The 10,707-nt window shown below is 33.5% G+C and overlaps 1 pseudogene; it reads left to right on the top strand.

Moving 5' to 3' along the window:
- Positions 1-8,536: 8,536 nt before the first annotated feature.
- On the top strand, positions 8,537-9,349 carry LOC120255698 (annotated as a pseudogene).
- Positions 9,350-10,707: the final 1,358 nt, after the last annotated feature.

Here is a 10,707-nt window from a genome sequence, read left to right on the forward strand (position 1 = left end):
AAGATAGTAATCATGGGCAAAGAGACGACTAGCAGACATCAACACCAATAGGTGGCAGAGGAGTATGGGCGAGAATAACAGAAGACGGCGAAGAATAGAGTCGTGAGGCTGACAACCTCTTCTTTTATATATATATATATATATCTATATGGTAGGGAGAGAATAACAACCTTGTTCTCTTTTTTTTTCGCCTCCTTCTTCTGTCTTCTCTTGCTCGTTCTTCCTCTTTTTTTTTTTTCTTCTTCTTCTTCTCTCCTCCGATCTCTCTCCTTCCGATCTCTTTTTATTTTTATTTGTTGTCCTTCCTCCTCGCTCTTCTATCGCCTCTTCTTCTCGATTCCGCTCTCTTTGGTTCGTTCTCTTTTCTTTCTCTTTGTTCCTTCTGTCTTCAATCTTTCAATTTTCTCTCTTCGCCTCCAAACTCTCTCCTGCTCTCCTTCTCGCTGCTCTTTCCTTGCGCTCTCGCTCTCGCTCCACCGCCTTCCTCCTCGCTCGTTCTTTCGTCGAATCCCTTTTAAAGACTTTCGTATGGCGGTTCCACAGCCATGCTAATCGTGGAAGTGACACGATCGTTCTAAAGAGACGTGGAGCTGTTGCCTATTATTATTATGGGACGTGGGTCGCATGAACATGAAGACCATGACAAGCACTCTTTTATTTATTTATTTATTTCATATAAATATATATTTTATGATTATATTTAATTTTGGATGATCATGGGGCGGCCACACCTGCGCCCCACGTTCCCCCTTTTTTTGTATCATTATTATTATTATTATTATTATTATTATTATTATTATTTTTATTTTTATCGTATTTTTATTTTTGTTTTTAATTTATTATATTTATATACTATGATTTTTAATTTATATTTTATTATTATTTATTATATATATTTATTTATATTTTTTATTATTATTTATTATGTATATTTTTAAATTTTTTATTTATATTATCTACGTATCATTATTATTATAATTAGTATTTATGATTATTATTGTTATTATATCTTATTATTTATATATTTTTTTATTCTGACATAATCTATTAATTATTATGATTATTATTACTATTATTTATTTATTTATTTAGTTTATTTTTTATCTGATATATATATATATATTTACTGATTTGAATTGAATTGTTTTATTGTTATTAATTTTTTTTTATTAATTTAATTTATTTTATTATTATGTTTTATCTAATTGTATTATTATTATTTGATTTGATTATATTTAATAAATATAGATTTTATCTGATTTCATTTATTTTTATTTTATTTAATTTTATTTGATTTGACTTATTATTATTATTTATTTATTATTTTTATGATTTGATTGATTTATTATTATTATAAATATTATTTTTAATTATTATATTTAATTATTTTTTTTATTTTTATTTATTTTTATTATTATTATTTTACTTGGTGATTTGCATTCATGGTTGATCTTAAGATTGAGATTGCCTCGAGATTTGTGCCCATCGTGTGATCTTGGGATTTGAATATTTTGGATCGCCTCGAGATCGGTGGTCTTGGCTAGTCTTGAGACTTGTGTATTTTGGATATTTTGGATCGCCTCGAGATCGGTGCTCTCTTACCGATCCCCGAGATTTGAGTATTTTAGACTGCCTCGAGATCGATGCTCTTGGCTGGTCTTGAGACTTGTGTATTTTGGATATTTTTGGATATTTTTAGATCGCCTCGAGATCGGGTGGTCTTACCATGTCCCGAGATTTGAGTATTTTTAGATCGCCTCGAGATCGATGCTCTTGGCTGGTCTTGAGACTTGTGTATTTTAGATATTTTGGATATTTTAGATCGCCTCGAGATCGGTACTCTCGGCTGATCCTGAGATTTGAGCATTTTAGACCGTCTTGAGATCGGTGCTCTCGGACCGGGTCCTGGGATTTGTGTATTTTGAATATTTTGGATCGCCTCGAGATCGGTGCTCTCGAGCATATCCTGAGGTTTGAGTATTTTAGACCATCTTGAGATTGGTACTCTTGACTGGTCCTGAGATTTTAATATTTTAGACCGTCTTGAGATTGGTGCTCTCAACTGGTCTTGAGATTTGTGTATTTCAGACTGCCTCGAGATCGGTGCTCTAGGCTAGTCTTGAGACTTGCGTATTTTGATATTTTGGATCGCCTCAGACGATCGCTTCTCTACGTGATCCCTGTGGTTTGAGTATTTTAGACCGCTCTTGAGATCCTGACTCTTGACCTGGGTCCCGAGATTTTTAATATTTTAGACCGCTCTTGAGATCAGTGCTCTCGATCGGCCTTGGATTTGAATATTTTGAATATTTTGGATCACCTCGAGATCGGTGCTCTCGGCTAATCTTGGGATTTGTGCATTTTAGACTACCTTGAGATCTGTGATCTCGGCTAGTCTTTGAGTTTGAATATTTTTGAATATTTTTGTTTGAATTAGGAAATACATTTAATTTATTTATTATTTATTTTTATATTTTTATTATAAACAACACGCTTTATGCTCAGTAGATTACACGGTTCTTCAATAAAAGTTTTCATTGGTGAAGATCTTGCTATCATCGCATAAGTTGGGATACGATATATGATTGCCTTCGTGCCCTCTACTTATTGTCATGGCTCGAATACATGAGGTTGGCACATTCATGTATCTTAGAGCCCCACTTGTGTCTTCGACGTTGTTGCTTCTAAGATTCCACTCAAATAGTGCGTACTGATCTACTTTTGGCTTCTTTTCTTAAAAACATAGCTTCACAACCTTACATGCTAAAGAACACAAAATACACATGTATTAGTGCTTAAACTCGATAAAAAGTAATGCTCATTATAAGGAAAGCAACACGCGATTCTTATCACACAAGCACTTAACACTAACTTTTGCCCATCTTTGGAGGAGCTCGCGGCTAGGGTTTGGAGGGGCATTTGCTTTGTTCGAGGAGCGGTTTACAACATTCTACATCGAGTTCATTTAGAAGAGAGCTATTGGGGGAGCTTTCGTCGGCATCGATTCGATGAGGTGTGCCCTTAGGCTCGACAAGGGAACCTTTGCAAAAGACAAAGGCTGCTCCCGCAAGATCATCCAGTAAGGAACACAAGGGGTTTTATCTATGGGTTACATGCATTTACTTTCGATTTCATTATTGATTGTGTATTGCTTCATAGAGAGCTAAACCTCTAGTGGGTGCTTAGACTTGTAAACCCTAGGATGATTTTGTTTTATTGACTCTTATTATACTTATTTAATTGATGTTTCAATTGAGTTTTATCCTTGAATGCTTGTTGAATTGATTTTTCCTTAGAGTGACACTAGGGTTGAGAATCTATCTTAGTAACCCTTATGAATGAGTAACACTTCATTAGGGTTAGACAAAGCAAGGTTGGAGAGGGTTAAGAGAGTGAATCGAGAGGTAGAGAAACGTCCCCTTTCCCCTTCTGATGTGATTTATCCTACCTCTACGTTCCATGAGTTCTTTGTGGTTACGATAGAGTGAAGTGCTAAGAGACACTCCACTAGGATTAGTTGCACGAGCAAGAGAGTGAAGTTTTGAAGTAAACCTTAGTGCTTGGGTTTAATTGTAACTAGGGGTCTTTCACCTCGACCAAAGGATTAGATCTATATTAGGGAATAGGGTTTATCACTTGGAGTCCCTAGAGCTTAAAGCAATCTCACACAGTGTGAGGCATTGAGAATATCCCATTCCACCGAGGCATAGTGTAGGGTTAGCCACGGTTGACCTTAGGTTTGGATAGTGTGTCTTTGGATTTCCACAACTTATTAAACATCAGTTAGGAGGCATAATGATTAGTCTTGCACTTGAAACAATAGTCCTAGGGTTAGCTATGTCCGGGTACCCCATCTTTCTATTAAGTACCCCTCTTTATTCCTATTGCACTCTCTTTTCTTTTATTTATTTTCATTTGTATTGATATTGTTAGCACAACCCCTCAATCGTTTTAACTATAGTTGAATAACAATACTTGTGTTTCAGAGCACTATTCCTTGTGGATACGACTACCCACTCACCGGGGAACTTTATTACTTCGACAACCCGTTCACTTGCGCTACACACACGCAAGGGGTGTGTCAATACTCCGAATGTTTTATTTGATTAAAATACTCACTCAATGATAAGAAGTGAGAAATTAATCCAAGAACATGACAAAATATAAGTTAGATGCCTGAAGTGTAAAATGATTCATCATCACCTTGATGCTTACGCGCACTAAATTGATAGATGTCTCTATCAAGCATTTTTCTGACTCATTTTGGCATATCAAAATCTGCAATAACTAACTGTCAAATATGAAAGAAAATAAGTTTATAACACCTCAATTATCAAAATATAGAATGGATAATGGAAATGATATTTTCAAAGATCCAAGAATCAATGATACAAACTTCAGGCTTTCATGCAAACATTCAAAATTTATCTTTACCAATCTCACATACTCCAATATAAGCGGACAAAACTTCTTGGGATGACTAATAATTGAATGCCAGCCAGCAACATAAGCATTGTGGTGTAGAAGATCAAACATTAATACATAAGAAGCATAGAAGAGACCAACAATGTTATCAAGTGAATACAAATTGCTAATATTTGAAATTTATGAGAATTAAAATTTACTTTGAAAAATTTTAATGGCAGTAACTCACAGGAAAAATAAAACATGTCATAAAGACAATATAATGCAAGCCATGAACCAATGTTCCTGGATTCTAGCGAATAAGAATGGAGCCACAGCCTTAACTTCAAATATGTTGTGCTAGACTAAAACCTAGAAAACGTTTCTTTCAAAGAAGATGAGTTACACAGAGATAGGAGAAAAAAGAAGTCGTTTCCTTGGCACCCCTTAGGATATATGGAAATTGCTTGTTATCCCCTCATTCTTGAGAAATGCCAAATACCCCATCATTTAATTTGATTCAATTCATTGCACCTTGCATGAATTTTGACATCCTAAACTAGATTTATAACCATGGTTTATTATACTAAATTAATTTATTCCTTCTTTTTAAATGACCAAACTCCAACTCTTTCTCGAACTTCTCTCTCTTTACAAAAAGGGTTTCTCCTATCATTATTGCCTTTGCTCCACACATAAGAAACTTCTTATAGATCTTCACCTTAAAGCCCTCAAACGAAGTAAACTCCAATTAAGCAGATATAGTTAATACAACTGAAAGGATTAGCAATTACATTTGAACATCCGATCATTATGAATTTTAACAAAAAATTAACCTGTAGCCCGCTTGATAAAACCATAGTTTACTTATAACTCCCTTTGAAATTTCTTCATTTCTTGTTATCCAATTTAGCCTTTGGTAAAATCAACCATGAAAGAGTATATTCTAGTTTTTACCTGATAGTAGTGGGTACTTTTAATAATTAAAAGAGACCATTCACAGTATAAACTTAACCCTTGGTTAGGAGAACTAATCTAAGAGGAAAGTGAAATAACATTTAAGGCGGAGATCACAAAGTATTTCTGAGAAGTATGGGTGGTAAATAAGAAACCCAAAAAACTGAATCACTATGTGCATGAACTGTTGCATGACATACCGGCCAGAGATATTCGGGGAAGCAAGATACAGCAGAAATGACAGAAATTGTAACACTACGTCTTCAAAGGATCTAGATTTTTCCCTGTACAAAATTAAATGTTTGAATTGCCATGCTTAACATAGTGGTCGTCTCATATGCTTTATGTAATTAAGAAAAAAAAATTCCTTATTTTGCCAATCAGGAGAGATGAAGAGGTCATGGTATGCAAACAAGGAGTAGATAGTTTCCACTCAATCAAAGGCATAGTACAACCATCAATACAATGGTGCTAATTAGGTATTTCAACAAATCCCTAATTAAAATGCAAGGTTAGCAGGCAAACCATATACAACCATAAATTTATGTTGTATAACTATGTGAAAGTAGACGACCTCAAAAGTTCTACAGGTAGCAGGATTCAACAGAATTTCTGGGGTGGTCCTGCAAACAAGAACAACAGTAGATTTAAAGGCAATACAAATCCTATAAAAACCAAGTGATAGAATCAAACTAATCTCCTTCCACCATGAAAATTTTGGTAACTATATGCAATCAGACAAAGAAAAAAAACAACATTCTCAAAGGTCCTTACTCTAGTGAATTCAATCTCTATTAAGAAAGTGGAATAGAAAGAAACCCAAATATGAAACATTATCAAAACAGAAGTAAGGCTTGCATGAATCTAACTAAAAGTCTCACAAGTTAAATATGAAATCAAAAGGAAAGGGGTACTTGATAGCATAACAATAGTCCTTAAAACAAAATAAAAACTAAAAATAATTAACAGCAAAAACATTCTCTTTATTTAAATCTCTGAACTTCTTTAATTTAAAGGTATTGAAACAATAAGTAAAAAGAAAATGTTGTCGAACTCCCAAATCAAGTGATCTAAATGTAGACTACATTAAAAATTAATAAAAATAAATAAATAAATGCTAATCATGAAGATAAGGGAGTGAAAACTTAAGCTCAACCTCTGGCTTATTATGCCTTTCAACTTCTTGACAAGGACAATTCTGTAAGAAATCAAACAAACACAAACTTGGGAAACTACAGATCACATACACTGAAAAGAAGAAGTACAAATTGAATTTCAATAGTTTAAATCATATCAAATAAATAAAAAGAAAAAACCCTAAGATATACTTTTTGGGGTTTAAAGATAAGATTTTTTGAATCTAGAGAAAGGAATATGGTTTGAGTTAAGAATGGGGAATACCTGAAGACACATAGCTGCATCAAGTGTGTTGTGAATGCAAATGAGATAAGAACGGAGAGAGTTGGCTTAGGAAGGGAGCAATGAGGGCATGGAATCAAACAAGGGAGATAAAATAGCAATAAGAAGGGATTGAGACGATACCACAGCGATCAGAGAAGAAAATCCCTAAGGGTAGGAAGAGGAGCAAGCAGATGGGAATAGAAAGTTGAGTTCTGGTCGGTGCCAAGGGAAATGTTAAGGAAATCATTATTTTTGTATTGAATCTATTGATACAAAATTATATTTATTGAGATGTTGATATATGGGGATGTAACTCAGATGGTAGAGTGCTCGCTTAGCATGCGAGAGGTACAGACATCGATACCCGGTATCTCCATCTTTAATTTGGTTGTTCACCTACTATTTTGTAAAAAAATTTATTGGAAATCATATAAGATTCATTTTGTAAAAACTTTTATTGGGAATCGTATAACTCACTTTGAGAGTGATTCAAAAAATAATTTTAATATTTTTATTATATTAAATATAGTATCAAGATTTGAAAATTGTTTTTATATTAAATATTTAATAAGGTATTCTAATGGAAATCGATGGTAATATGATTGGAAGGTTTTAAGGAAGATTTTTAATTTATATTTTTTTTTCATATATTTAAAGTGGCGTTAATTTCATGATGGCCATTAAATCGGTTTTATATTAAATCCTTATTATTTTTTTAAAGTTTTTGGTTCAAATATATTTAACAATATTTATTTGGTATTATATTAAATATTAAATATGAAAAAAATATAGGACACTAATAGATAATATTATTATATTTGTTTTTATAGACTTCTCTAATTTCTAGTTCTATTAGAAACTTATTATTCATTTTTGAATCAAAGTAAAAAGAAAAAAAAAGAAAGATAAATTAGAAGGAAAAACTATTATCCTATTCTAAATAGAAGTAGGGGAATAAATGAAAATATAAATAAATAACTGGAAAATAATAATCAGTAAAACTATAAAAAAAAAATAAGGGAGAGAATATATATATATATAAGGATATATATTGATTTGAAATAATTTTTATGAAATTCAAAATTTAAAATAAAAAAAAGAATTTAAAATTTAAAATTTTAAAAAATTGAATTTAAATTTTGAAAAAAAAAATCTCCAGTGTGACAAGGAGTTGGCGATATTGTGGAATAGAAAAGAAAAAAAAATGGGGTGGTAAGAAAAAGACAGAGTTTTAGAGGGAAAAAAAAGGGAGGAGCAAAAGAGGAGATCATTATTGTTCTTGGGGGAAGAAGACAAAAAAATTGGGGTAAAGAAAGATTGCCGGAAAACCATTATAGTTTGATAAGAAGATATAAGATCCTTACACCAGCGTTCAACAACGAGGTACACCAACCATTTTTTTTTCAGGCAACAAAAATACACAATAAAAATGATATATATATAGTAAGAGAAAGCTTTTATGTATGATGAGCATGTGCCTAATGCTTGAACACATGCATCATGCATGCATTGATTTACATGACTCCCACCTGCTCATGATACTTCTCCTAAAATTGAATCCATGCCATGCACGTATGATGCTCTTGATTAACTAAATGCCTTTTCTATACATCTATTTCTTTTTCTCTCCAATGGCTGCCAATGCTATCAATGTTGTGCTGGTGTGAGCCTCTAACGCCCAATCCCAGCTATTCCTAGTTCTCCACCTTGGATCTAGTGTGAGCTGTAAGAATAAGAGGAGATTCATCGTTCCTGTATCGTTTATTAGCAAATCATGGTGGATCAAGTAAATCACCCATTTGTCATTGAAAAGGTTGTGGGTCAATGCCGGAATCCTTTGATACACCCATATAAGGCAATTTGTAACCTTTCAATTGTGTCATCGGTCTCACCTTCCTTTGCCGATACACCTGCAGAGAATGGTTTTGCAATCTTTACTATAGACTTTCTCATGGGTGGTGTGCTTGTTGTTGTTTCGAAGATAGCGACAGCTCCTATTGAACGCGTAGAGCTTCTTCTCTAGAATAAGTATGAAATATCAAGGCCGGTCGTCTTTCCAAGCCTTATAAGGGAATCTTGGATTGCTTTGCTTACACCATCAAGGATGAGGGTGCTTCATTGTGGAGGGGAAGTATTGCAAATATGACTCATTATTTCCCAACTCAGGCGTTGAACTTTATATTCAGAGATTACTTTAAGAGGATGTTCAACAGCAAGAAAGATAAGGACGGGCACTAGAAAAGATTTTCTAGCAACCTAGCATCAAGTAATGCAGCAGGTGCTTCTCTTTATTATATGTTTGCCTTCTCGACGGTTCTCGTGTTCATCTTGTCAATAATGTAAAAGCAGCAAAGAAGGTTGGGATAAGCTAATCAATAGCTTCAGTTGATGTCTATTGGAAAATTCTAAAATAAAATAACGTTGCTGGTCTTTACTGTGGCATTAATATGTCATGCATTAGAATCATTATTTATCATAGTCTTTATTCAGGATGTATAATCCTTTGAAGTCAATGCTCTGCTGATTGGAGACATGCCAGATTGTTTCTTGGTGAGTTTCACCCTCGGTTTGGTTGATCACATACTAAGCAGATTTAGCATCAAGTCTTATTGATATGTTTCATATAAGAATGATGATGATTTCTGCTTAAGTTTTGAAGTATAAGAGTTTTTCATTCTTTTAGATCTTGAGGAACAAGGGAGTGAGGCCTTTGTTCAAGAGTGATGAAGCAAACATTCTCCTTGCTGTCGGTGGTGCTGATGTGCCTCCAGTTTATGGCAAACTATAGCTGATCATCTTTGACAAGAAGGATGGCTCTGGTGGTGCCTAGGGATGTGCATTTTTTTATGATGATGATGAAGATGATCGTGAAAAACATGATGCAAACTAGATATTGGAATTTCCATTTAGGCTATGTTTTCAATTCTACATAAATACCTCTCACGTTAGATTTTTTTTTTTTAAAAGAAAGATCATGAAAGATTAGTTCATTTGTGAGAGCCATTTTTGTAATTTTTGCAGGACCTTCTATTGGAAAATTTTATGAGCACCTTCTTGAAACCTACCTCTGAGCCTTTCGACACTTGTGGCAGAAAATTTGAGAAACAAATTTCTCACGCTACCTGAGCGCTCTCGTAGTAATGTAGAAAATTTCATAAAATTTTCTTAAAACCTACCTTGAGGTCTTGACACTCTTGGGGGTAGATAGAAAATTTCTTAAAATTTTCTTAAAACCCACGTTGAGGTCTTGACACTATTGGGGGTAGAGAGAAAATTTCATAAAATTTCTTGAAGCCTACCTTGAGGTCTTGAGACTCTTGGGAGTAGAGAGAAAATTTCATAAAATTTTCTTGAAACCTACCTTGATGTCTTGACACTCTTGCGGGGAGAGAAAAAATTATAAAATTTCTTGAAACCTACCTTAGGGTCTTGACACTCTTGGGGGTAGAGAGAAAAATTTATAAAATTTCTTGAAACCTACCTTGAGGTCTTGACACTCTTGGGATAAGAAAATAATTTTTATAAAAATTCTTCAAACCTACGTTGAGTTCTTGACACTCTTGGTGGTGGAGAGAAAATTAAAAAAAAAAAATCTTTAAACTGACTTTGAGGTCTATTGACACTCATTGGATTGAAAGGAAGAGTAAATGAAAAATATTATGAAAATTTATTTTTGAAGTTAGTTTGAGGTCTTTTGACACTCATTTGAGTGAAAGGAAGATTAAATAAAAAAATTATAAAAATCTCTTAGAACTCACTCTGAGAGATTTTGACATTCATTGGAGTGAAAGGAAGGGTAAATGAAATTTTATAAGAATCTCTCTTTGAACTCACATGGAGGTCTTTTGACACTCATTGGATTGAAAGGAAGAGTGAATGAAAAATTTTATGAAAATTTCTCTTTAAACTCACTTTGAGGTCTCTTAACAATCATTGGAGTGGAAA

This window comes from Dioscorea cayenensis, unplaced genomic scaffold, assembly GCF_009730915.1.
Source record: "Dioscorea cayenensis subsp. rotundata cultivar TDr96_F1 unplaced genomic scaffold, TDr96_F1_v2_PseudoChromosome.rev07_lg8_w22 25.fasta BLBR01001143.1, whole genome shotgun sequence".
NCBI classification, from domain to species: Eukaryota; Viridiplantae; Streptophyta; class Magnoliopsida; order Dioscoreales; family Dioscoreaceae; genus Dioscorea; species Dioscorea cayenensis.